At 45.1% G+C, this 27,597-nt stretch overlaps 1 protein-coding gene and 1 pseudogene across 1 annotated transcript in view; both read right to left on the reverse strand.

The window, feature by feature from the left end:
• The window catches only part of LOC126428011 (acetylcholinesterase-like), a 780,456-nt gene that overhangs the window by 142,420 nt on the left and 610,439 nt on the right, over positions 1 to 27,597 (reverse strand). The window lies entirely within an intron of this gene.
• On the reverse strand, positions 12,240 to 12,357 carry LOC126428659 (5S ribosomal RNA; annotated as a pseudogene).

The raw sequence follows: 27,597 nt of genomic DNA on the forward strand, positions 1-27,597 counted from the left end.
GGGCAACATGGTTGACATCAGTGGCGCCCTCGACAGCCTGTGGTGGCCTTCGCTCTTCTCCTGCCTGCGGGAGAAGGAGTGTCCAGGGCCGCTATATGGTTGCCTGAGGAGCTACTGCGAGGAGCGGGAGGTCTGGCTACCATCCCTTAGCGGGAGAATTGGAAAATCTATAAAAAAGAGCTGTCCCCAGGGTTCCGTGTCAGGGCCCCTGTTTTGGGATATCCACATGGAGCCATTACCACACACCTTACAACAAAGTGAAGAAGTGCTGGAGGTGATAGCCTATACACATGACCTCCTCCTGTTGGTCGGCAGCCGTAGCCGCGAAGACATAGAACCCAAAATAGAAAGTGCCCTAAACAAACTACAGCTATGGTGCCAAAACACCCTACCTGTTATTAAAGGGACAATTAATCAGAAACCCGACTGTACGAATTGAGCGCTCGCCGGTTCTTCGGCGAAGTGACACACGATACCTGGGAATCACCATTGATGAGAAGTGGAACTTCGGGAAACACATTGAAACCGTAACTCAGAAACCCCTTCAAACACTAAACAATCTCATTTACATCGGACACAAAAGATTTCATCTCCCCCTCATCTCATAAAACTATACCATAATAGCAAAAATGGTTCAAATGGCTCTAAGCACTATGGGACAACATCTGAGGTCATCAGTCCCCTAGAACTTTAGAACTACTTAAACCTAACTAACCTAAGGACATCACACACATCCACACGCAGGATTCGAACCTGCGACCGTAGCAGTCGCGCGCTTCCAGACTGAAGCGCCTAGAACCGCTCCGTCACAGCGGCCGGCCCATAATAGCATCTTAACATCAATAGTGGGTTGCGGCTCGGGAGTATGGGCACACAGGCTCACGAGGGTTGTGCCCGCCATGACAGTGAGAAGGGTTCAAAGTAATAGGATACCCAGATCTGTGGGGGCCTACAGAACATCTCCAGGGGTCGCCCTATTAGTTATAATGGGGCTCTGCCCCTTCGGCCTCAAAATTAGAGAGCAGGCTGCGTGGTTCTGGGTCAAGAAAGGGAACATCACGAAGATAGAAGAGATTTTAGGCACTGGGGCTGGGGACAAGGGTGAGATTCGGGAAAGGGGTGAACGACTATGGGAGGCGGATGAAACAGGGCGTAGGACATATGAACTTCTTCCAAACATTAGGGAACGATTGAAAATGAAATGAAACTTTGAACCCATTAGAGGACTAATCCATTTTCTCACTGGCCATTGGCCATATCCGACATACTTATGTCGGTTCGGGAAAAGGGCCACACCCGCGTGTGAATGTGGTGCACCGGAGGGTACTCTCGATCACGTGATTTACGAGTGCCCCCTCTTCAATGATGTTGCTTCCACACTACGTGACCAACTACCTGACCGTGACACATACCACCTCATAAGACAACGAGACACTTTTCAAACTCTTAATAAACTAGCAGATGAGGTATCACGAAAAGTGCTAAAGGAACACCTGAGGGAAATAAATTAACATAAATTAGAGTAAAACTGGAGATGTACTAAATACCAAACACGCGCCCTACTCCTATACCGCCTGCGCGTGGATAGGCCGACCTCAGTAGTCTGGAATCCACCACGTGCGGGACTAGGGGGAGTGGGGAACAATATCACGGACAAGACAAAGCACCGGAATTGACTTAGGTTAGAACTAGTCTGTAGGACTTAGATTAGGAAATTAGTTATTTAGGAACATGCAGGGAATGACATCTTGTGCTACCCAGTGTCAGGAACACGCCCATCGGGATTAGCTCGATGGTCAAGGCAATAAAGTAGGTTTATATATATATATATGACACAATTGTGACGCTGCAGGGAGTACAGTTAGTTAAGATCTTATATACTAATACTTGTAAGAATTTAGCTGCCCACTGTAATTAGAGTACAGCTGTAGCTCACAATCAATTAAATTACAGTTAGCTGCAACTGATATTTAACAAACTTACAAACTAAGACCCACTAATCATATAAGGAAGTGGGTTATGTTGTATAATTATTATTGTTGGTTAAATAAAGATTTTTTTTTTAAAAAAAAGTAATGCGTAAGTTTAGGGACCTCAGCTGTTTGGTCCCGTAAGACCTCACCACAAATTTGCAAAAACTGTTAAGTTATTGCCCGCCTGAATCCCCGTTCGGACGTTGCAGCCGAGTGTTGCCGCCTGGACGGCGGTCAGTGGGAACACCCTGGCAGCCGCTGTCCGCTCCGGCGCAGTGCGCTGGGTTAGGGTTAGGTTAGTGCCCGGCACCTGAGCACAGCGCGGCCAGAATAATGCATCAGCTGCGGCATCGGCCACCGGCCACGCACGTCTCTTCTCTTATTGAGCACCATCACTAGAGGGGGGGGGGGGCAGGGGAGTGCGAGGGACACATCCCTCACTGCGGCTTGTCCTTCCTACCCCTGGACATTGCCCTTCAGTTTCACAGCACTTCCAGCACAGACGAACGAAGCAATTGTGTCTCCCAGAAACAGTAAAAACATTACCTTCTTCACTGGCGCTTTGACAGAAATCTAGTATATTTATTTTATTTAAACACTGCCTGACGACAACGTATTTCCAGTATAACAACGAGTTCTACGAACAGATGGACGGGGTGTCTACTATATCATTCATGTTCTACACTGACGATTTTTAATTCGTCTCGAAATGGGCAGAAAAACAGTTCAGCAGTGCAAAATGCGAAACACATTCGACGTCCCGACAGAAATAGGAGTAAGGTAAAGGACGGATAATATACACAAATGAGCCAAAACATTATGACCACGAAAAATATAGGAAATTTGTGGTAAGGAGTATGGGAGGAAACTTCTGAAGTCATCGGTCCCTAGGCTTACGCACTACTTGATCTCTCTTAAACTAACTTACGCTACGGAGCTATGGAGCTATTGCATCAGCTTACTCGGAGAGCAACCTAACTGGTATACAGTCTCTAGACTAGGAGACTTGTTTTTATTAATTGACTGAAGTTGCTCCACGACTCCCAGGATATCTGCTTCTGCGTTACTCATGTTGGCAGCTGTTCGTGATTCCAATACTGGAATATTTACTTCGTCTTGCTTTGTGAAAGCATTTAGGAAAGCTATGTTTAATAATTCCGCTTTTGGATCACTGTCTTGCTATCTCGCTGAGAAGGTATTTATTGTGTCGTGCAGCTAGCGCACTTCTCAAACGACCGGAATCTCTTTGGATTTTCTGCCAGGTTTCGAGACAAAGTTTCGTTGTACCAACTATTAGGAGCATCTCGCATTGATGCCCGCGCTAAATTTCGAGCTTCTGTAAAAGATCGCCAATCTTGGAGATTTTCCGTCTGTTTAAATTTGATATAATTTTTCGTTGCCCCTGCTACATCTGCAACCCAACTTACATCCGGGTTTTCAGGGGTACAGACGCTGTCCAAAAAATGCAATCAAAATTCAGTTTTCCCTAAAAATAAAAAGAGTTATCACAAAAACAAATTTCGGAGAATCTGAGAATCAGTCGAAAATTTCAATTATATCTGTGTAGAGAAATGGCGCCACCACACATTTTAACTTAAAAAATTTATCAGATTTTCCATTTACATTCATAGGGGCACATGCTTCACTTTAAATATAAATCATTCTTTTCTTAGTGTTAATTTGAGTATTGTAATCACATGTTATTTGCATTTCGTCTCTTCAAATAAAACACAATAACGTGCAGAAAATAATTCCTTTGCACCATAAACTGTCGAAAATGACTCTATGCGAATCAAGTTTGTCATTCGAACACCACCTATATATACAACGTTCAAGACTCTTTACTCCAGCCAAATTCTACTACATACGTTGACCAAAGGGAGCACGCATTACCAGAAGTCACTATAATAACATAATGCGCAGAGAGTGCTGCCATTTGTCTAAAACAACCAATGTACTCAACACCGGCCCCAATGTACATAGGGTCAGAGGAGTCCGAAACACACACAGGTTCTCTGGAGGGTAGTGGGGCGGTTGTTATGCTGTTTTTGAAATCTTATTAAAGAAAAATTTGAGGTAAACGCGAATAATTTTATGAACTTTAATTATTTACATCCATTTATCGTTTTCTTAAAACTTTATTTTTTTAGTTTGTGGGAGCTTGAGAAGAATGTTAACCAATTTTCACCCAAATACACATATAATTGGAGACGATAATAATTCATAAAATTTAGTTGCTTTGAAAAAGTAGGTGAGAGTGAAGTAAGGCGCTTTTCTTTACGTTTGGTTTAATTTTGGGTCTCAAATTATTATTTAAAATTTAATTTCAGTGCGTTCAAAAGTGATGTGGATTTTTATGCAGTAATAGTAAGTGGATACATTGAACGCCGTTGGAATGCTTTTATAACACACCCTTTTTTGGCGCATTAATTCAATTGAATTTTAATTTTATATTGAGTTTATTTTGATTTGTAATTGAATTTATTTTACTTTTTAATTACAATAATTGCACGCCCGATAATCTTCATAAATAAAGTTGATTAAAAATTGAAATTCCATTAATTAAAAATGAAAATGAAACTCATTTAATTAATTCGCCAAAAAAGGGTGTGCTATAAAAATATGCGGACTGTGCTCAACGTACCCTAGTGGGGAGAGGGAAATCTACATCTACGTGATAACTCTGCTATTCACAATAGAGTGCTGTCTCTCTACCGTTCCACTCTCGAACGGCAAGCGGGAAAAACGAGCACTTACATTTTTCTGTGAGAGCCCTGATTTCTCTTATATTATCGTGATGATCATTTCTCCCTATGTAGGTGGGTACCAATAGAATGTTTTCGCAATCGGAGAAGAAAGCTGGTGATTGAAATTTCGTGAGAAGATCCCGATGCAACTAAAAACACCTTTGTTTTAATGATTGCGACTCAAATTCACGTATCATGACTGTGGTACTATCTCCTCTACTTCACGATAATACAAAACGAGCTGCCCTTCTTTGTACTTTTTCGATTTCACCCGTCAGTCCCACCTGATGCGGATCCCACACTTCACAGCAATACTCCAGAATAGGGCGGACAAGCGTAGTGTAAGCAGTCTCTTTAGTAGACCTGTTGCACCTTCTAAGTGTTCTGCCAATGAATCGCAGTATTTGGTTTGCTCTACCGACAACACTATGTGACCGTTCCAATTTAGGTTATTTGTGATTGTAATCCCCACGTAATCACTTGAATTTACAGTCTTCAGATTCATGTGACTTATCGCGGAATCGAAATTTAGCGGATTTTTTTTAGTACTCATGTGAATAACTTCGCACTTTTCTTTATACGTGGTCAACTGCCACTTTCGGCACCAAACACATATCTTATCTAAATAATTTTTCAATTCGTTTTGGTCATATGATGACTTTACAAGACGGTAAATGACAGCATCATCTGCAAACAATGTAAAAGGGCTACTCAGATTGTCTCCTATCAGGAACGAGAGAGGGCCTATAAGACTTCGTTGGTGAACGCCGGATATTACTTCTGTTTCACTCGATGATTTTCCGTCTATTACTACGAACTGTCACCTTTCTGACAGGAAAACACGAATCCAGTCGCACAACTGAGGCGATACTCCGTAGGCACGCAGTTTGATTAGAAGGCGCTTGTGGGGAAGAGTGTCGAAAGCCTTCTGGAAATCTAAAAATATGGAGTCAATTTGGCATCCCCAGTCGACAGCACTCATTACTTGATGTGTATAAAGAGCTACTTGTGTTTCACAAGAATGATATTTTGTGACTCGTTTCCTTCGACGTAATTCATAATGTTCGAAAATAGTATATGTTCTTACTGCAATTCGACGTTAGTGATATGATCCTTGTAATGGCCCCCTGCCTTAATACGATGAAAATTCAGTTTTATGTTTATGCTTTAGGAGAATACAACTTCTCATCAAAAGATTTCAAAGATGTTCGCAGGGTGGTCGTCACAACGCTGAATAATACTGTTTAGCCGGCCGGAGTGGCCGTGCGGTTCTAGGCGCTACAGTCTGGAGCCGAGCGACCGCTACGGTCGCAGGTTCGAATCCTGCCTCGGGCATGGATGTGTGTGATGTTCTTGGATTAGTTAGGTTTAATTAGTTCTAAGTTCTCGGCGACTGATCACCTCAGAAGTTAAGTCGCATAGCGCTCAGAGCCATTTGAACCATTTAATACAGTTTCAACATAAAGTTTACGGCTCTTCACTTTTGTTGCCTAGAGTATTATATATTTATAAGAGGTCCGGATTTTTAAAAAAGGTAAGGCTGGAGACATCTAGTAGTTTTATAAAAGTCAGCACACCTTTTTATTCCTCTTTAAAAACACACGTAAAGTTTACATGGCGTCTCTGACAAAACATTTACATCTTGTGCATCAACCTCTTTAGTTCTGCGATCCACACATGTTTAGATACAATGGAATTAGCCAGCACTAAAAGCACTGACCGACGTGACTTTCACAACGACACTGAGCCAACTTGCTCTGGTCTTTGACAGTGCTCGTATTTATAACCCTCCAAAGAGATCAACAAATTATGTCTTTTTTTGTTGTTGTTGTGGTCTTCAGTCCTGAGAATGGTTTGATGCAGCTCTCCATGCTACTCTATCCTGTGCAAGCTTCTTCATCTCCCAGTACCTACTGCACCTAACATCCTTCTGAATCTGCTTAGTGTATTCATCTCTTGGTCTCCCTCTACGATTTTTACCTTCCACGCTGCCCTCCAGTACCAAATTGGTGATCCCTTGATGCCTCAGAACATGTCCTACCAACCGATCCCTTCTTCTGGTCAAGTTGTGCCACAAACTCCTCATCTCCCCAATTCTATTCAATACCTCCTCATTAGCTACGTGATCTACCCATCTAATCTTCAGCATTCTTCTGTAGCACCACATTTCGAAAGCTTCTATTCTCTTCTTGTCCAAACTATTTATCGTCCATGTTTCACTTCCATACATAGTTACACTCCATACAAGTACTTTCAGAAACGACTTCCTGACACTTAAATCAATACTCGATGTTAACAAATTTCTCTTCTTTAGAAACGCTTTCCTTGCCATTGCCAGTCTACATTTTATATCCTCTCTACTTCGACCATCATCAGTTATTTTGCTCCGCAAATAGCGAAACTCCTTTACTACTTTGTCTCATTTCCTAATCTAATTCCCTCAGCATCACCCGATTTAATTCGACTACATTCAATTATCCTCGTTTTGCTTTTGTTGATGTTCATCTTATACCCTCCTTTCAAGATACTGTCCATTCCGTTCAACTACTCTTCCAAGTCCTTTGCTGTCTCTGACAGAATTACAATGTCATCGGCAAACCTCAAAGTTTTTATTTCTTCTCCATGGATTTTAATACCTACTCCGAACTTTTCTTTTGTTTCCTTTACTGCTTGCTCAATATACAGATTGAATAGCATCGGGAAGAGGCTACAACCCTGTCTCACTCCCTTCCCAACCACTGCTTCCCTTTCATACCCCTCAACTCTTATAACTGCCACCTGGTTTCTGTACAAATTGTAAATAGCCTTTCGCTCCCTGTATTTTACCCCTGCCACTTTCAGAATTTGAAAGAGAGTATTCCAGTCAACATTGTCAAAAGCTTTCTCTAAGTCTACAAATGCTAGAAACGTATCGAAGTCTGAGGGAATTTCGCCTGTCTCATACATCTTCCTCACCAGATGGTAGAGTTTTGTCAGGACTGGCTCTCCCAAGGCTGTCAGTAGTTCTAATGGAATGTTGTCTACTCCCGGGGCCTTGTTTCGACTTAGGTCTTTCAGTGCTCTGTCAAGCTCTTCACGCAGTATCATATCTCCTATTTCATCTTCATCTACATCCTCCTTCATTTCCATAATATTGTCCTCAAGTACGTCGCCCTTGTATAAACCGTCTATATACTCCTTCCACCTTTCTGCTTTCCCCTCTTTGCTCAGGACTGGGTTTCCATCTGAGCTCTTGATATTCATACAAGTGGTTCTCTTTTCTCCAAAGGTCTCTTTAATTTTCCTGTAGGCAGTATCTTTCTTACCCCTCGTGAGATAAGCCTCTGCAGCCTTACATTTGTCCTCTGGCCATCCCTGCTTAACCATTTTGCACTTCCTGTCGATCTCATTTTTGAGACGTTTGTATTCCTTTTTGCCTGCTTCACTTACTGCATTTTTGTATTTTCTCCTTTCATCAAGTAAATTCAGTATCTCTTCTGTTACCCTAGGATTTCTACTAGACGTCGTCTTTTTACCTACTTGATCCTCTGCTGCCTTCACAATTTGATCTCTCAAAGCTACCATTCTTCTTCTACTGTATTTCTTTCCCCCATTCTTGTCAAATGTTCCCTTATGCTCTCCCTGAAGCTCTGTACAACCTCTCGTTCTATCAGTTTATCCAGGTCCCATCTCCTTAAATTCCCACCTTTTTGCAGTTTCTTCAGTTTTAATCTACAGTTCATAACCAATAGGTTGTGGTTAGAAACCACATCTGCCCCTGGATATGTCTTACAATTTAAAATCTGGTTCCAAAATCTCTGTCTTACCATTATATAATCTATCTGAAACCTTTTAGAATCTCCAGGGTTCTTCCATGTATACAACCTTCTTTCATGATTCTTGAACCAAGTGTTAGCTATGATTAAGTTATGCTCCGTGCAAAATTCTACCAGGCGGCTTCCTCTTTCATTTCTTAGCTCCAATCCATATTCACCTACTACATTTCCTTCTGTTCCTTTTCCTACTGTCGAATTCCAGTCAGACATGGCTATTAAATTATCATCTCCTTTCATTATCTGAATAATTTCTTTTATCTCATCATACATTTCCTCAATTTCTTCATCATCTGCAGAGCTAGTTGGCATATAAACTTGTACTACTGTAGTAGGCGTGGGCTTCGTGTCTATCTTGACCACAATAATGCGTTCACTATGCTGTTTGTAGTAGCTTACCCGCACTCCTATTTTCCTATTCATTATTAAACCTACTGCTGCATTACCCCTATTTGATTTTGTATTTATAACCCTGTATTCACCTGACCAAAAGTCTTGTTCCTCCTGCCACCGAACTTCACTAATTCCCACTATATCTAACTTTAACCTATCCATTTCCCTTTTTAAATTTTCTAACCTACCTGCCCGATTAAGGGATCTGACATTCCACGATGCAATCCGTAGAACGCCAGTTTTCTTTCTCTTGATAACGACGCCCTCTTGAGTAGTCCCCGCCCGGAGATCCGAATATGGGACTATTTTACCTCCGGAATATTTTACCCAAGAGGACGCCATCATCATTTAATCACACAGTAAAGCTGCATGGCCTCGGGAAAAATTACGGCTGTAGTTTCCCCTTGCTTTCAGCCGTTCGCAGTACCAGCACAGCAAGGCCGTTTTGGTTAGTGTTGCAAGGACAGATCAGTCAATCATCCAGACTGTTGACCCTGCAACTACTGGAAAGGCTGCTGTCCCTCTTCAGGAACCACACGTTTGTCTGGCCTCTCCACAGATACCCCTCCGTTGTGGTTGCACATGCGGTACGGCTATCTGTATCGTTGAGACACGCAAGCCTCCCCACCAACGGCAGGGTCCATGGTTCAGGGGGGTCTCTTTTTTTAGAGTCAATTAAATTGTTATTAAATGAATTATTTACATGAAATAGTTACAAATGATTCTGGTGCTCAGGTGTTTAGATTAAAACTATAAATGGTGCATTTCACAAATAATTACAAGTGTCAACCAAGTGAAATATCTGGATTACAATGTGTTGAATATGACCTTTCTCATTTGCATAATATTGGAGTTAAAAAGCGCAAATCTGCAAATTACGTGAGTATACAGTACAAAAGTATTATCAAACTTATTTATTTTTGATACTAAGTGTAGTGAATAATCAAGTTTTCCTGGCCAAATTTTATAGCAAGCAATTTCGTAGTGACATAGGTTGACACTTTGAATAAGCCAATGTGAGCAAAACATAACAGTTCCTAATGAACGTGTTAAAACAGTTTAAATAAATGTACTTTGCTTTTTCAATCTCTTTTGGATCGAAATATTATATATTAATGACACTGAAAAACATTGCATCATAATTGCACCCATACGAATTTTAACTAATTTGAGTTCGTAGCCAAATTTGAGTTTTATTTACTGAAAAATCGTAATTTATCCTCAGTATCGTATACTTCCATACTTCTTTTCCCTCATATGGGGATCATTACAACCTGTAATTCAGCGGATTACTGCTATTTCCCTTTTTGAGTATTGGTGTGACTAGAGCAATTTTCCACTCTTTAGGTGTGGATCTTTATGTGAGCGCGCGGTTGTATCTAATAGCTAAATATGGAACTATCGTATTATCATGCTCTGGAAGGTCAGAACGTACATCCAATTCGCATACATATTTAGCAATTCCGCTAGTTGTATGAAAATACGAGTATTCAGGATATGGAACATGAATTTTCACGCCCTGGATCTTGCCTCAAGATGGATTTCTATGGCTCGCGAGTACCCAGTCAATGAGGTGTGGAAGTACGTCATATAGGTTGAAACCTTCCAGTCTCTCCGCCACTGAGACGCTTTCCATAAATTTGCGACTGTAACGGGCGCTGGGAAGGTGACAGGAGGTAATGAGGACTGTGTACGTGGGCTGGCTGCCTCTGATGGTCTAAATGGGGACCCAGGTACCACCAGGAGCGGCGCCGGCCTGAGAATCGATGGCCGCCTGGCGCGTGTGGCGTGAACTTGCAGCCGGCGGTAGCCGGCCGTGGGGCCCAGCAGGGCAAGTGAATGTAGATGTCGTGTGACCAGGGCCTTCCGTGTCACGCAGGAGCTCAGAAGAGGAAAGGCCGCTGGACCTGATGGGATACCTGTTCCATTTTACACAGAGTACGCGAATGAACTTGCCCCCTTTCTTGCAGCGGCTGTACCGTACATCTACATCATTACTCTGTAATTCACATTTAAGTGCTTGGCAGAGGGTTCATCGAACCACAATCATACTATCTCCCTACAATTCCACTCCCGAACAGCGCGCGGGAAAAACGAACACCTAAACCTTTCTGTTCGAGCTCTGATTTCTCTTATTTTATTTTGATGATCATTCCTACCTATGAAGGTTGGGCTCAACAAAATATTTTCGCATTCGGAAGAGAAAGTTGGTGACTGAAATTTCGTAAATAGATCTCGCCGCGACGAAAAACGTCTTTGCTTTAATGTCTTCCATCCCAACTCGCGTATCATATCTGCCACGCTCTCTCCCCTATTACGTGGTAATACAAAACGAGCTGCCCTTTTCTTGCACCCTTTCGATGTCCTCCGTCAACCCCACCTACTAAGGATCACACACCGCGCAGCAATATTCTAACAGAGGACGAACGAGTGTAGTGTAAGCTGTTTCTTTAGTGGACTCGTTGCGTCTTCTAAGTGTCCTGCCAATGAAACGCAACCTTTGGCTCGCCTTCCCCACAATATTATCTGTGTGGACTTTCCAACTGAAGTCGTTCGTCATTTTAACGCCCAGGTACTTAGTTGAATTGATAGCCTCGAGAATTGTACTATTTATCGAGTAATCGAATTCCAACGGATTTGTTTTGGAACTCGTGTGGATCACCTCACACTTTTCGTTATTTAGCGTCAACTGCCACCTGCCACACCATACAGCAATCTTTTCTAAATCGCTTTGCAACTGATACTGGTCTTCGGATAACCTTACTAGACGGTAAATTACAGCATCATCTGCGAACAACCTAAGACAACTGCAGACGTCCCAGGACGCTTCCCTGGGGAACACCCGATATCACTTCAGTTTTACTCGATCATTTGCCGTCTATTACTACGAACTGCGACGTTCCTCACAGCAAATCACGTAGGTCTCTAGAAGAGCGTGCCGTTGCAAAAGATTGCCAAAGGGCACAGGCCATCCCTGTTTTCAAGAAGTGACGGTGAACAGATGTGCTGAACTATAGACCTGTACCTCTAACGTCGATCAGTTGTAGAATTTTGGAACACGTATTATGACTTTTCGGGAGAGTAGAAATCTACTCCGTAGAAATCAGCATAAAAAAGCACTCCGTCTTCAGGCCACGTGTGGCCTACCGGGACCATCCGACCGCCATGTCATCCTCAGTGGATGCCGATAGGAGGGGCTTGGGGTCAGCACACCGCTCTCCCGGTCGTTACGATGGTATTCTTGACCGAAGCCGCTACTGTTCGGTCGAGTAGCTCCTCAATTGGCATCACGAGGCTGAGTGCACCCAGAAAAATGGCAACAGCGCACGGCGCCCTGGATGGTCACCCATCCAAGTGCCGACCACGCCCGACAGCGCTTAACTTCGGTGATCTCACGGGAACCGGTGTATCCACTGCGGCAAGGCCGTTGCCCTGTAGGGATCAGCATGAGTTTCTAAAAAGACGATCGTGTGAAACCCAGGTCGCGCTATTCGTCCAGGAAACGTAGACGGCCATAGACAGGGGTTCCCAGGTAGATGCCGTGTTTCTAGACTTCCGCAAGGCGTTCGATGCAATTCCCCACAGTCGTTAATGAACAGAGTAAGAGCATCTATTAGACAGATTGTGTGATTGGATAGAAGAGTTGCTATCGATAACAGAACGCAGCATGTCATTCTCAATGGAGAGAAGCCTTTCGAAGTAAGAGTGATTTCAGGTGTGCCGCAGAGGAGTGTCTTGGGACCGTTGCTGTTCACAATATATATAAATGACCTTGTGGATAACATCGGAAGTTCACTGAGGCTTTTTGCGGATAATGCTACAGTATATCGAGAGGTTGTAACGATGGAAAATTGTACTGAAATGCATGAGGATCTGCAGCGAATTGACGCATGGTGCAGGGAATGGCAATTGAATCTCAATGTAGACAAGTGTAATGTGCTGCGAATACATAGAAAGAAAGACCACTTACCATTTAGCCACAGTACAGCAGGCCAGCAACTGGAATCAGTTAATTCCATAAATTATGTGGGAGCAGGCATTAGGAGTGACCATATAAAATTGATCGTCGGTAAAGCAGATGCCAGACTGAGATTCATTGGAAGAGTCCTAAGGAAATGCATTCCGAAAACAAAGGAAGTAGGTTACAGTACACTTGTTCGCCCACTGCTTGAATACTGCTCAGCAGTGTGGGATCCGTACCAGATAGAGTTGATAGAAGAGATAGAGAAGATCCAACGGAGAGCAGCGAGCTTCGTTACGGGATGGTTTGGTAATCGCGAGAGCGTTACGGAGATGATAGATAAACTCCAGTGGAAGACTCTGCAAGAGAGACGCTCTGTGGCTCGGTACGGGCTTTCGTTGAAGTTTCGAGAACATACCTTCACCGAAGAGACAAGCAGTATATTGCTCCCTCCTACGTGTATCTCGCGAAGAGACCATGAGGATAAAATCAGAGAGATTAGAGCCCACACAGAGGCATACCGACAATCCTTCTTTACACGAACAATACGAGACTGGAATAGAAGGGAGAATCGATAGAGGTACTCAAGGTACCCTCCGCCACACACCCTCAGGTGGCTTGCGGAGTATTGGTGTAGATGTAGATGTAGATGTAGATGTAGAAGACGCGGGCCAGCCACGTCGAACCGGTAAAGACGGGCTCAGTGATTCCACACTTCGAAACCGCACGGACGCTCGGTGGCCATGCGTGCAAGTGTTAGACTTCAGGCTTGTACCTGTACACTCGGTCGGCCTTACACTGAGCAGCCAGAGCATTGTGACCAACTACTTAACAGTCGGTATGTCCACCTTTGTTTGGCTCGGATAACAGCGCCAGGCATGGCAGCAAAGAGGCTTTGGTAGGTCGCCGGAGGGAGTTTGCACCACATCTGCACGCACAAGCCATCAAAGGGCGGTAACGTCGAGAAGGGCGGACAATGAGCTCTGACGCCATATTTAATCACATCCCAGATGTGTTCGACTCGTTTGGGATACAGCACGCACCCACCGATACCATATTCTCCTAACTGTCATTGGATCTCGACCACCGCGAGCTGCAATGTCGCGATACGATAAACCGCGATCGCGATAGGCTACAATCCGACCTTTATCGAAGTGGGAAACGTGATGGTATGCATTTCTCCTCCTTACACGAGGCATCACAACAACGTTTCACCAGGCAACGCCGGTCAACTGCTGTTTGTGTGTGAGAAATCGGTTGGAAACTTTCCTCATGTCAGCACGTTGTAAGCGTCGCCACCGGCGCCAACCTTGTGTGAATGCTCTGAAAAGCTAATCATTTGCTTATCACAGCATCTCCTTCCTGTCGGTTAAATTTCGTGTCTGTAGTACGTAATCTTCGTGGTGTAGGAATTTTAATGTGCAGTGGTGTAAAAATAAGGTCCGGAATGTCAATCTTCTTTCCGACCAAGGGGGATGCACGGGGTGGATGGGGTGGACTAAATATGGAAATGCCAAAAACACGTTGGCATGGTTAATACCTTATAGGAACTCGCTGGCATTCAAAATACCTTTCATTCGTCTCGGACTGGATAACATAAGGCGCTGTATGGTTTTCTGGCAACCTTGCACCATTCTTCCTGAACAGTAGTGGCAAGTTCAGGTAAAGCAGATGGACCACGCAACTTTCCCTCGAAAGTAGACCACAAAGGCTCATAATATTGATGGCTGTGGTGTCCAGGGAAGACGCGACAATTCATCCTCGCGCTCACGGAACCAGTCCTTGATGATGAAAGCTGTGCGAACAGGGGCCTTGTCGTCTTGTAATAGAGCGTCACCATTGGGGAGAAAACATTGGGCCGTGGCATGGAGCTGATCAGCCAAATTAATCACATAGTCCTAGGCAGTAATTCGACCTTGCAGAGTAAGAATGGGGCCCATGGTATACCACGGTATTAATGTACAAATATGGAGCCATAGGGCCGATGGTATACCACGGTATAAATCCCCAAACTATCAGCGAACCCCCAAGTGTTTCACTCTCGGACGTAAACTCGACCGGAAGTTGGAAAACATGTGAAGCAAGATCCATCCGACCAAATGAATTTCTCCAACCACCCCATACTCGTGGTTTTATGGCTTCAGCATCACATTTTCCTGTTACGCGCATGTGCATCATTGATGAGTGGTTTTGCGATTCCAGTACGCCCTGCAATTGCCTGCTTATGGGGCTTCCTCGGTGTTGTTTTGGTGGTGACGGGAATGGCGAGTGCGACATTCAATTCTGCACTGGCTCTAGCAGCTGTCGTCTCCTTATGTTTCCTTACAGTCCTATCCAATGACTGTGCATCATGCTCATTCGACACACACGTACGTCCGCGTTGTGACTTCACGAGTGATATTTTCCTGCTTTCCCATCGATACGGTGCGTCGTCAGAAAAACAAACACTTCTGCCATCTTGGTCACTGAAGAACGCACCATTCGAGCACCAGCGTTTTGCCCGCGCTGGACTTCACTTAGCTCCCATATGATGCATACTCAGATATACAGAAGACTGTTCTGATCAGGACTGATACTTGCAGAGTATTGAGGTTCTTTTGCGAATTACACAAAAGGCCAAAGAAATTGGTACAGGCGCGCGTGTTCAAATACAGAGATAAGTGAAGTGTCGCAATACAGAGCTGGGGTCGGCAACGCTTATACAAGACAACAAGTGTCCGGTGCAGTTGTTAGATCGATTACTGCTCATACAATCGCAGATTATCAAAATTTTAAGTGAGTTTGGACGTGATGTTATAATCAACGCCTCAACGACGGGACATAGCGTATCCGAGATAGCGATGAACTGGGCCTTTTCCGGTACGACCATTTCAACAATGAACTGTGCATATCAGGAATCAGGGAAAACATCAAATCTTTGACATCGCTGCGGCCGGAAAAAGATCTTGCAAGAAAGGGACCAACGACGACTGAAGAGTCGTTCAACGTGACAGAATTGCAACCCTTCCGCAAATTGCTGCAGATTTCAATGCTGGGCCATCGAAAAGTTTCAGCGTGCGAACCATTCAACGAAACATCATCGATATGGGCTTACGGAGCCGAAGCCCCACTCGTGTACGCTTGATGACTGCACGACACAAAGCTTTACGCCTCGCCTCGGCCCATCAACACCGACATTCGAATGTTGATTACTGGAAATATATTGACTGGTCGGACGAGTCTCATTTCGAATTGTATCGAGCGGATGGATGTGTACGGGTACAGAGACAATCTCACGAATCTGTAGACCCTGCAGAGGACGTTTAAAGCTGGGGAAGGCTTTATAATGGTGTGGGGCCTGTGCAGTTGGAGCGTTATGGGACCACTGATACATCTAGTTACGACTGACATGTGACACGTACGTAAGCATCCTGTTTGATCATCAACGTCATGTCCATTGTGCATTCCGACGGACTTGCTATTTCCAGCAGGACAATCCCACGCGTCCTAAATTGCTAATAGATGGCTCCAGGAACACTCTTCTGAGTTTTAACACTTCTTGCCCATCGAACTCCCCAGACATGGACATTATTGAGCATATCTGTGATGCTCAAAAGAGATCTCCACCCGGTCGTACTCTTACGGATTTAAGGGCAGCCCTGCAGGATTCGTGGTGTCAGTTCCCTCCGGCACTACTTCAGACATTAGGCGAGTCCACGCGACGCCGTGTTGCGGCACTCCTGCGTGCTCGCGCTCATGTGGGCCCTACACGATATTAGGCAGGTGTACCAGTGTCTTTGGCTCTTCAGTGTACAAAGGCGCAATCTGCAGATCTGTCTAGGATCCGCGTTTAGATTCTGAGAAAAAAAAAGTGCCTCTTGTTGGTTGTCTCACTACCTTGTAGGCCGGCAGATACCAAGCTGATATTTTCACTGTCGGCAAATATATGTCCCACATCTCCTGATTCCTTATTACGTTATAGACTGGAGTACAGCCAAACACGTTCCTTTCCTGGCCTGTAACATTTTGTTTGAAAGTGAATTACCAAACACTATGGCCTAGGGTGCCGGTAACTCCACGTCGACAAGTGTCTGTGGTGCGTTGGCATACAATCAGTAGCTACCCTGCATATGGACCATGTTCCGAGAGGCAATCTGTACGGGTATTGGACAGAAATATGGAAACCCCATATAAAACGGCTGCTTGGACATACACTCGAAGAGAAGAAAAAAGACGCACCGCGAAGGTATTATGCAATTGGCATGAAAAGCGGTAGATGTGATGTACAAGTACAGGCAAGGAAATGATTTCAATTTCAGAAAAAATGGATAAGTTATTCAAGAAAAAGAGCTTCTCAAGCTGAGCAAGTCAAAAACACGTCGATCCACCTCTGACCCTTACGCTAGCAGTTATTCGGTTTAGGATTGATTGATAGAGCTTTTGCATATCCTCCTCAGGGATATCGTGCTAAGTTCTGTCCAATTGGCGCGTTATACCGTCAGAATGGTTGAAGAGTGTTGCCCGTAATGCTGCATATGTTCTCAGTTGGGGACCGGCGACTTTGATGGCCAAGGTAGAGTTCCGCAAACACGACGACAAGCAGTAGAAGCTGTTGCCGTATGCGGGCGGGCATTATCTTGCTGAAATGTAAGCCCAGGATCGCTTGCTATGAACAGTAACATAACGGGACGCAGAGTATGTGGACGTGTGCCGGGAATAATAACCAAAGCTTCTTGCTACGGAATGAAAAGCCACCAGAGACCACCACTCCAGGCTGGTGCTCGCGTCAGCTGTCTGCTGCCAAAGCCCACTATCGCCAAACCTAACGGCCACGTTCGTCGTACGTCCCACACTGATGCCTCAGGTTATTTCACGCTTGGCCCTTAGCACTGACAAGTACACGTACGCTGCTTCTTTCGCTTTTTAAGTAAAGGCCGTCGGCCACTGCGTTGTCCGTGGTGACAGGTAATGCCCGACTTTTGGTATTTTCGGCACACCCTTGTGACTGTGGATCTCGGAATACTGAATCCCCCAGCGATTTCCGGAATGCATTGTCCCGTGCCTCTGGCCCCAGCCGCCATTAAGCGTTCAAAGTCTCGTAATTCCCGTGGTGCGGCCACAGCCAGGCTGGACACCTCCTCACATTAATCGATTGACTACAAATGACAGCCTGCCCAGTGCACCGCCCTTCTATACCTCGTGTTTACGATGCTACCACAATACGTATCTGTGCGTATCACTCTCCCATGGCTTTTGTCACCTCGGTTTATCTGTTCCCAAAAATCACGAACAGCTCTTGACCGATTTACTCCAGATTTTTACATGTTACTTTAATGACAATTTGGAATGACACGGGGTTATATATAGGGTGGTCCATTGATCGTGACCGGGCCAAATATCTCACGAAATAAGCGTCAAACGAAAAAACTACAAAGAACGAAACTTGTCTAGCTTGAAGGCGGGAACCAGATGGCGCTATGGTTGGCCCGCTAGATGGCTCTGTCATAGGTCAAACCGATATCAACTGCGTTTTTTTTTAATAGGAACCTCCATTTTTATTACATATTCGTGTACTACGCAAAGAAATATGAATGTTTTAGTTGGACCACTTTTTTCGCTTTGTGACAGATGGCGCTGAAATAGTCACAAACATATGGCTCACAATTTTACACGAACACTTGGTAACAGGTAGGTTTTTTAAATTAAAATACAGAACGTAGGTACCTTTGAACATTTTATTTCGGTTGTCCCAATGTGATACATGTACCTTTGTGAACTTATCAGTTCTCAGAACGCATGCTTTTAGAGCGTGATTACCTGCAAATACCACGTTAATGCAATAAATGCTCAACACGATGTCCGTCAACCTCAATGCATTTGGCAATACGTGAAAGGGCATTCCTCTCAACAGCGAGTAGTTCGCCTTCCGTAATCTGACGCATGTTGTCAGGCGTTGTCGGTGGATCACGATAGCAAACATCCTTCAACTTTCCCCACAGAAAGAAATCCGGGGACGTCAGATCCGGTGAACGTGCGGATCATCTTTTAACATCGGTAGAACATTACGTAGGAAATCAGCATACATTGCACCATTTAGACTGCCATTGATAAAATGGGGGCCAATTATACTTCCTCCCATAATGCCGCACCATACATTAACCCGCCAAGGTCGCTGATGTATCACTTGTCGCAGCCATCGTGGATTTTCCGTTGCCCAATACTGCATATTATGCCGTTTTACGTTACCGCTGTTAGTGAATGAGGCTTCGTCGCTAAATAGAACGCGTGCAAAAAATCTGTCATCGTCCCGTAATTTCTCTTGTGCCCAGTGGCAGAACTGTACACGACTTTCAAAGTCGTCGCCATCCAGTTCCTGGTGCATAGAAATATGGTACGGGTGCAATCAATGTTAATGTAGCATTCTCAACACCGACGTTTTTGAGATTCCCGATTCTCGCGCAATTTGTCTGCTACTGGTGTGCGGATTAGCCGCGACAGCAGCTAAAACACCTGCTTGAGCATCATTATTTGTTGCAGGTCGTGGTTGACGTTTCACATGTGGCTAAACACTTCCTGTGCCCTTAAATAACGTAACTATCCGGCGAACGGTCCGGACACTTAGATGATGTCGTCCAGGATACCGAGCAGCATACATAGCACACGCCCGTTGGGCATTTTGATCACAATAGCCATATATCAACACGATATCGACCTTTTCCGCAATTGCAAACTCGGTCCACTTCAACACGGGTAATGTATCACGAAGCAAATACCGTCCGAACTGGCGGAATGTTACGTGATACCTCGTACTTATACGTTTGTGACTATTACAGCGCCATCTATCACATAGCGAAAAAATTGGTCCAACTAAAACATTCATATTTCTTTACGTACTACACGAATATGTAATAAAAAAATGGGGGTTCCTATTTAAAAAACGCAGCTGATATCCGTTTGACCTATGGCAGCGCCTTCTAGCGGGCCAACCATAGCGTCATATATATTACGTAGAAAGGAGAAAAGTTGTTAGCAATAATCTCCAAAAGTAGTTGCCTGATTTATTTCAAATATTTGCAGGATACTGCAATGAACATCCAGAGAGAGAGATAGGCCCTATTACACTTCCCTGAGGCACTCCTGACGATATCCTTGTCACTGATGAACACTCGGCATCGAGGACAACATATTCGGTTCCGTAACTCGAGAAATCATCGAGCTAGTCACATATCTGTGAAACCATTCCATACGTTCGTATTTTAACAGTCTACGATGGGGCACCGCGTCAAACGCTTTCCCGAAATCTAGAATTATGGAATCCGCCTGTCGCCTTTCATCCATAGCTTGCAGTGTATCATGTGTCCAAAAAGCAAGCTGAGATTCACCCGAGCGATGCTTTATAGAAGTGTGCTGATCCGTGGACTTAAGCTTCTCATTCTCAAGAAAATTTATTATATTCGATTTGAGAATATGTACTAAGGTGGTATGCCAGAACACGAAGAGCCCCGGCAATTCTGTTCATGTGCAAGGTGAAATTTTGGGGCGGCAGTGAGGTGGGAGATGTGCCAGAGAATCGTGCCATCGTGCGAGCACCTGTGCCGAGGTGCTTTAGTGGCTAGAGCACCTGCCTTGTAAGCGGGAGACTCGGGTTCGATTCCCAGCCTCGGCACAAATTTTCACTCACCGCTACAGTCTACAAATACATAAAATTATACATTTTTCATTGAGTACAAAATAGGTTTCTTTTGGCATTTACTTAGGTTAGTTTTCAATACTTCGAATTCCGTATTTCACTAAGAAGGGGAGGCCACGACGTTTGGAACGCGGATTTACTGCAGACTTCCTACACTCGTAGTACTCCACGAGGACAACAAAACGCGTAAGCAGTGGCGCGTACTTCTCAAGCGATATTAAGAAAATCGCAAGATAATTTCGGTCGTCAAATATATATATTCCTGTGCGTGGCCGTTTTTACCAGGAAGTGCCGGCAGCCGAGTGGTTAGCGTTCAAGCTGGGTCGCTGGATCGAGTCCCGCTCGTCAGTTTTTTTTTATTTCCAACACAGTCATTTTCTTTACTATTTATATTACAGTTGATTTAATGGGAAAATACGTGGAATCGCATGAACGTTTATTAAATGTACAATGTTATTTGGCAGTGATTCAAAAAGAATACCACAACTTTAGGAATTTAAAACTCTGCAACGACAAAAGGCAGAGCTAAGCACTATCTGTCGGCGAATTAAGGGAGCTATTAAGTTTCATTTAGTTGTACTTTTGTTCGCTTGAGGCGCTGTTGACTAGGCGTCAGCGTCAGTTGATGCTAAGATGGCGACCGCTCAACAGAAAGCTTTTTGTGTTATTGAGTACGGCAGAAGTGAATCGACGACAGTTGTTCAGCGTGCACTTCGAACGAAGTATGGTGTTAAACTTCCTGATAGGTGGTGTATTAAACGTTGGTATAAACAGTTTACAGAGAATGGGTGTTTGTGCAAAGGGAAAAGTTCTGGATGGCCGAGAACGAGTGATGAAAATGTAGCACACATCCAGCAAGCATTTGTTCGCAGCCCAGGAAAATCGACTCGCAGAGCTAGCAGAGAGCTGCAAATTCCACAATCAACTGTATGGAGAATCCTACGAAAAAGGTTAGTTATGAAACCTGAACGTCAACTACCCGAGGCGATGGATCGGCCGCCAGGCAGCCCGTGAGAGAGCACTTCATCACTGGCCTCCAAGAAGCCCTGATCTTACCCCCTGCGATTTTTTCTTATGGGGGTATGTTAAGGATACGGTGTTTCGGCCACCTCTCCCAGCCACCATTGATGATTTGAAACGAGAAATAACAGCAGCTATCCAAACTGTTACGCCTGATATGCTACAGAGAGTGTGGAACGAGTTGGAGTATCGGGTTGATATTGCTCGTGTGTCTGGAGGGGGCCATATTGAACATCTCTGAACTTGTTTGTGAGTGAAAAAAAAACCTTTTTAAATACTTTGTAATGATGTATAACAGAAGGTTATATTATGTTTCTTTCATTAAATACACATTTTTAAAGTTGTGGTATTCTTTTTGAATCACCCTGTATAATATTCATAACTACCGACTATTAAACGGCCAAACGCATAAAGTGATACTGAAAATGTATGCTTGTCCGTGATTTGAGAAATCCTTTATAAGTGGAAGGAGCCCGAAACGACTTGTTGCCTCCGAGTTTTGACCGGCACAGGAGGCTTTCAAAAGAGGTACAGCTAATCGTCGCTTTCGACATTGCGAGTACAATTTGCGGGATGGTATTTTTCGTAAAAACATGTAGTACATAAAGTTAAACGGCACCAGCTGCATTGAATAATTGCTACGTTTCCGCATACGAAAGGTCTTTTGACGTCTTCCGTGGAAAAACAAACATCGTTAACATTTTCAAAAACCTCTCTTTCAGCCGATAATTTGGAAGCAAACCATGCATTACGCAGCAGTTCCTTAAATATCGGCGCTGATCGTTGGTCATGCAGTCTCGAGTGTATTTTAATAGCGCCTTCACGAGAAGGAATTTCTCGTTCTCTTTCGATTAAATACGAACAATTTTTAAGACACGGACAAGCATACATTTTCAGTATCACTTTATGCGTTTGGTCGTTTACTAGTCGGTAGTTATGAATATTACATTATTTGTGATAATAGAAATTTGTAGACTGCCAAATAACATTGTAAATTTAATAAAAGTTCATCCGATTACACGTATTTTTCCCATTACATCAATTGTAATATAAATAGTAAACCAAAAGACTGTGTTAAAAATTAAAAAGAAAAAAACTGACGAGCGGGACTCGATCCAGCGACCCAGCGATTACGGGGCTTTTTTTTTTTATATACATTTTCAGCATCACTCCATGCGTTTGGTAGTTTACTAGTGGATAGTTATGAATATTATATTATTGGTGATAATAAAAATCTGTAGACTCCCAAATAACATCGTAAATTTAATAGAATGTTACACGTATTTTTCCCATTATATCAATTGTAAAATAAATAGTAAGGAAAATGACTGTGCTGAAAATAAAAAAAAAACACTGACTAACTGGACTCGATCCAGAGACCCTAAGATTACGGGGCTTTTTTTTTGTTTTTATTTTTATGTTTTTTTTTGTTTTTTTTACTTTTTTTTAAAGAAAACAAATAAAAACCTCTTGGGTATGAAAATAAAAGACGACGTTCTTCATAAATAACACAATATCCTTTGAAAACGTAAAACATAAAAGGTAGCTATATTACCGCAACGGCCTTCTTTTGTATTTGTATGTTTTTTTGGTAACATAAATGAGTGTACAGTCTCACCATCAGCAGCATTTTTTTTTTTTTTTGAGCACAAGAGAAAGAAAACAAATAGGTTGCAGATAGAGAGCTATGTATGAAAGGGATAAACATGTGTAAGGAGAAAAAAAAAACTTAGAAGAGGGGGAGAAAAGAGAACTGAAATAAAATAGGAATACTTTCCGCGCCATGCTCCACTTTGGCGCGCCAGCAGAACAAAATGCATTCTATCATTGACCATTGAAGGGGAACGTGGGATCGTCCAGCCTTGGCTGGCACGGTTCGTTGAGATTCCAGCTTTGAGGCGGGTTGGTGAAAATGCTCTGTAAATAGTTCGCGAAAGTGGCCCGATAGTGTCGATGCCGGCGAAGGGTGTGGTGATACACTTGGAGGCGTGTCCAAAAGTCCGCCGGATCGACGATGTCGTCTCGGAAGAGGTAGTCGACAGCCATGCCACTGATCCATGTGATGGCGTGCCACTTAGCCGATGGAAAGTAGGTAGTGTCGGGATATATCATCATAGTGGGAGAAACGTGATGTGGTGGTACTCGGAGGTAGAAAGCCACAATCTTCTGTACGAGGGTCCAGACAGCTGCTGCTGGCCCACACTCAAAACGATGTAAATCTGTATCCTCGACATTGCACTTGAGGCACAGGGGTGAGTCCACCAGTGCGATGCGATGTAGTTTCTGTCTTGTAGTATACTTGCCGTTGACGAGAAGGTACCACATAGAGGTGGTGTCAGTGGTGTGATATGGTTGGTGGATCGTTTTCCAAACTGTAGGCCATGAAACCTGGGGGTGACGTGTTTCGACGGGGTTGCGGGGTGGAGACTTTCGGAGAAGGCGGTAGATGTCGCGGGTGGTCGTCTTCCTGGTCCTGGGGAGCTCGGTGCATATGTAGCTGTACTCCAAAAAGAAACGGCCGATATGTGACATCGGAGGTGGGATGTGTGCCAAAGACGTCGGTGGGCGTCTCGAAACAGGCGCGAGCTCGGTGGTCAACATTCCAGTAAAACTAGCATTTTGGCTTTTCCATAACCGGAGCATAGTATTAGTGTAAAGTGCCGATGTCCTGGCTCTCACATTAACCAGATCGAGGCCACCGTCCCGCTTCGGTAAGATGAGAGCTTCATACTGGACTTTGAAGATGTGTCCAGAACAAATGAAATAGCCGAATGCCGCCTGTAACCTGGCCGCCATTGTCGCAGTGATGGGCAGAATCTGCGCTATATGGGGTATCCGAGCTGCCAGATGGGTATTGACGAAGGTGACTCTCTGGCACATATTCAGCGGGCGTAGTATGTGATTTTGTATGTTGGCCCGGATGCGTTGCAGCAGCGCACGAAAATTGATCGCCGAGGTGCGGCGAATGTCTCGCGTGTACACCAATCCGAGACAACGAATGGTGTCTACCAGTTGAAATGGAACTACGCTGCCTGCGGGAAGGCCGCGGCCGATCTTCATGGCGCATGATTTTGCCACGTTCATAGCGCTCCCTGCCCCTGCACTGTAATGGGTAATCCACTGCATCGCAGCTTGTACTTCAGCCGCTGAACGTACGACGAGGGCCAAGTCGTCCGCGTAAGCTCGGCAGCGGAACATATGATCCCGGAGTGGAATACCTGTCAAACGTCGCCGTAATCCGCAAATGAGTGGTTCCATCGCAATGGCATAAAGTACCGTCGACAAAGGGCAACCCTGCCGTACTGAGCGTTCAATCCGTATAGGTTCTGTAAGTCTGCCGTTGACGAGAAGTCTGGACGTTGCTCCACGAAGGAGCCGCATAATCACGTGCGTGAACGTCGGGGGAATTGCCATTCGGTCCATCACTGCGTTGAGGAATGCATGATTGACGCGGTCAAACGCTTGTTTGAAGTCGATGGAGATGAAAGCGCCTGGCAGTCGCGAGTGTGTTGCCACAGCGATCACATCTCGATAGTCACTGAGGGCCGTCTGTATATTACGATCGCCGCCTAAGGATGTTTGTTCGTGGGAGACAATGTCCCGTAATACATGTTTGAGTCGCACTGCCAGAAGGCGTGTGAATATCTTGAAGTCCGAATTGAGTAACGTGATCGGCCGATAACTGTCGAGTCGTGTTCCTCCTGCGGGTTTCGGGACTGGTACAAGTAAGCCTTCCATGAACATTGGTGGCGGGTCCGCCGCGCCGGACAAAAGTTCCCAGTACATGTCCCTCCATCGTGGCATCATCAAATCTTGGAAGGTTCTGTAAAATTCGAGAGGTAAACCGTCCGGGCCGGGAGATCGATTCAGAGACCCCTTGGCCACAGCGCCTTGGACGTCGTCGGTGGTCACTTCAGCAGTCAGGAGGGTTGCAGCTGCTGCGTTTAGAGTACCAAGTGTCTCATGGGCAACCTCAGCAATGGCCTCTGCACCGGCAGGTACTTCTTGATAGAAAAGTCTATAGTGCGTTGTGAATGCATCCGCAATGGTAGCTTGCGAAGTCAGCCGTCGTCCATCAGGTAAGTCTAAAGTTGTCATTAAAGCCTGTCGGCGTCGACGAACATTTTGAACAATATGATGCATAGAAGGTTCTTCACCATTAATCCCGTCTTGGCTGCGGGCTCGTACAATGGCTCCCTCTAGACGGCATCTGGTCAAGGATAAAATCTTTGCCTTGATGCGTTGAGCTTCTTTGAGGCGATCCGGGGATGGAGGATGATCCATGAGTTCACGTAGAGCGCTATAGTAGAAATCAGTGGTATGGTGATTCCACCTGGCTTTGGCTCTGCCATAGTGTGTCAATGTGCGTCGGATGGCCGGTTTGGCGCACAGCAACCACCACTGCAGTGTGGTCTCGTAACGCATAATGCGCTGAACGCAGGTGTGCCACGTGTCGGTGACCTGTTGTCGACATTCAGGGTCCCGCAGTAGCGCGACATTGAGTTTCCAGGGTCCTGCACTGCGCCATGTAGATTGTCGACGTAGGTTCATGGTACAGATATAGATGTCATGATCCGAAAAGGCAGACGGACAAAGTTCCGCGTCGAGGAGTACTGATTTTAGAGCGTTAGAGATGTATATTCTATCAAGTCGGCTGGTGGAGTGGCTCGTGATGTGTGTATACCCCGGGCGGTCGCCGTGTATCACTCGCCAAGTGTCGAGGAGACGAAGGCGGCGGACGAGGAAGCGAAGTTCGGGACATGTGGTGAAATGGGGGTATTGGTCTGTGCGCTCGAGAACACAGTTGAAATCTCCACCTACGATGAGATGATCGTATCGACCGAGGAATAAAGGCGTGATGTCTTCTGCGTAGAACTGGGAGCGATCCCTCCGTTTATCAGTGCCCGATGGGGCGTAGAGATTTATGATTTTGAGTCCTTCAACTGTTATGGCCACCCCTCGCGCTGTTGGGAGGTATGCGACATCGGAAACTGCAATTCCTTCTCGGAGGAGGATGGCTGCGCCTGTGTGTTCCATAGCTGCAGGGGCGGCGTACGTCTCATATCCATAACACCCAGTCCAAGTCGCTGTCCTCAGTTCTTGTAACAGGGCGATGTCGATGTCCGCTGCTCTTAGCGTGTCACGGAGCAGTTGAAGTTTAGCATGGGAGCCGATATTATTAGTATTGATAGTAGCTATTCGGTACGCCTGATGGGAGATCCGTGCTGTTGATAGGGTCGTAGTTGGTGAAGATTGTTGTTGTGGATGCTGGAAGTCCATAGAAGTCGCAGGATTCGCCGTAGAAACTTCCCCCATTTTAGTTTTGGTCTAACGGAGAAACAGATCTCATTTCCGCATCAGATGGAGGTGGGAAATCCGTGTCATCCGCCCATGAAAGGTGTCCGACAGGTTTGACATCGGCGATGGGTGGCAGCGCTGGCCGAGTCGGCTCAATGGCGTCAGTGACAACAGGCGTGCTATGTTGCATGGCTTCTGGGCGCGGGGCTTGCGCACGATCTCTGTCGGACGGTTCACCGTCTTGTGGGTGACGCGTCTCCGTGGCAGAGGAGAAAGTGTTATCGTGTTCTCCGTCGGAGTGATGTGGCATTTCTTCGTCCTGCGGAGGGGGCTCAATGGTCGATTCTGATGTCTTGCGGCGTTTTTTTCGTCGTTTGGGCGACTTCTGCTTTCGGCAATGAGTTTCGGTGTCTGAGGAAGGAAGAGATTCACGTCGTTCCGGTACAAAAGCCGCGGGTGCTATGATGCGGTCTTCATTCTCCAGAACACTCTCATTGGTATCCTTGTGATCTTCTAGCGTGGGTGTGTCCGGCTGTTGGACATGTTCACGGGCGGCATCGCCGGTGTCAAGGTGCTGGGACGCCTCCGGGTGTAACGGACCAGAGAGACGCTCGTGAACGGCGCCTTGTGAGGGCTGGACGTGCAGTGTCGCCGCATAGGTGACTGGAAGGGTGGTCACGGTTCTGTCGGTGTTCGTATCGTCGGGCCTTAGTTGTGTGATGCG

The sequence above is a fragment of the Schistocerca serialis genome, chromosome 12 (genome assembly GCF_023864345.2).
Source record: "Schistocerca serialis cubense isolate TAMUIC-IGC-003099 chromosome 12, iqSchSeri2.2, whole genome shotgun sequence".
NCBI lineage: Eukaryota > Metazoa > Arthropoda > Insecta > Orthoptera > Acrididae > Schistocerca > Schistocerca serialis.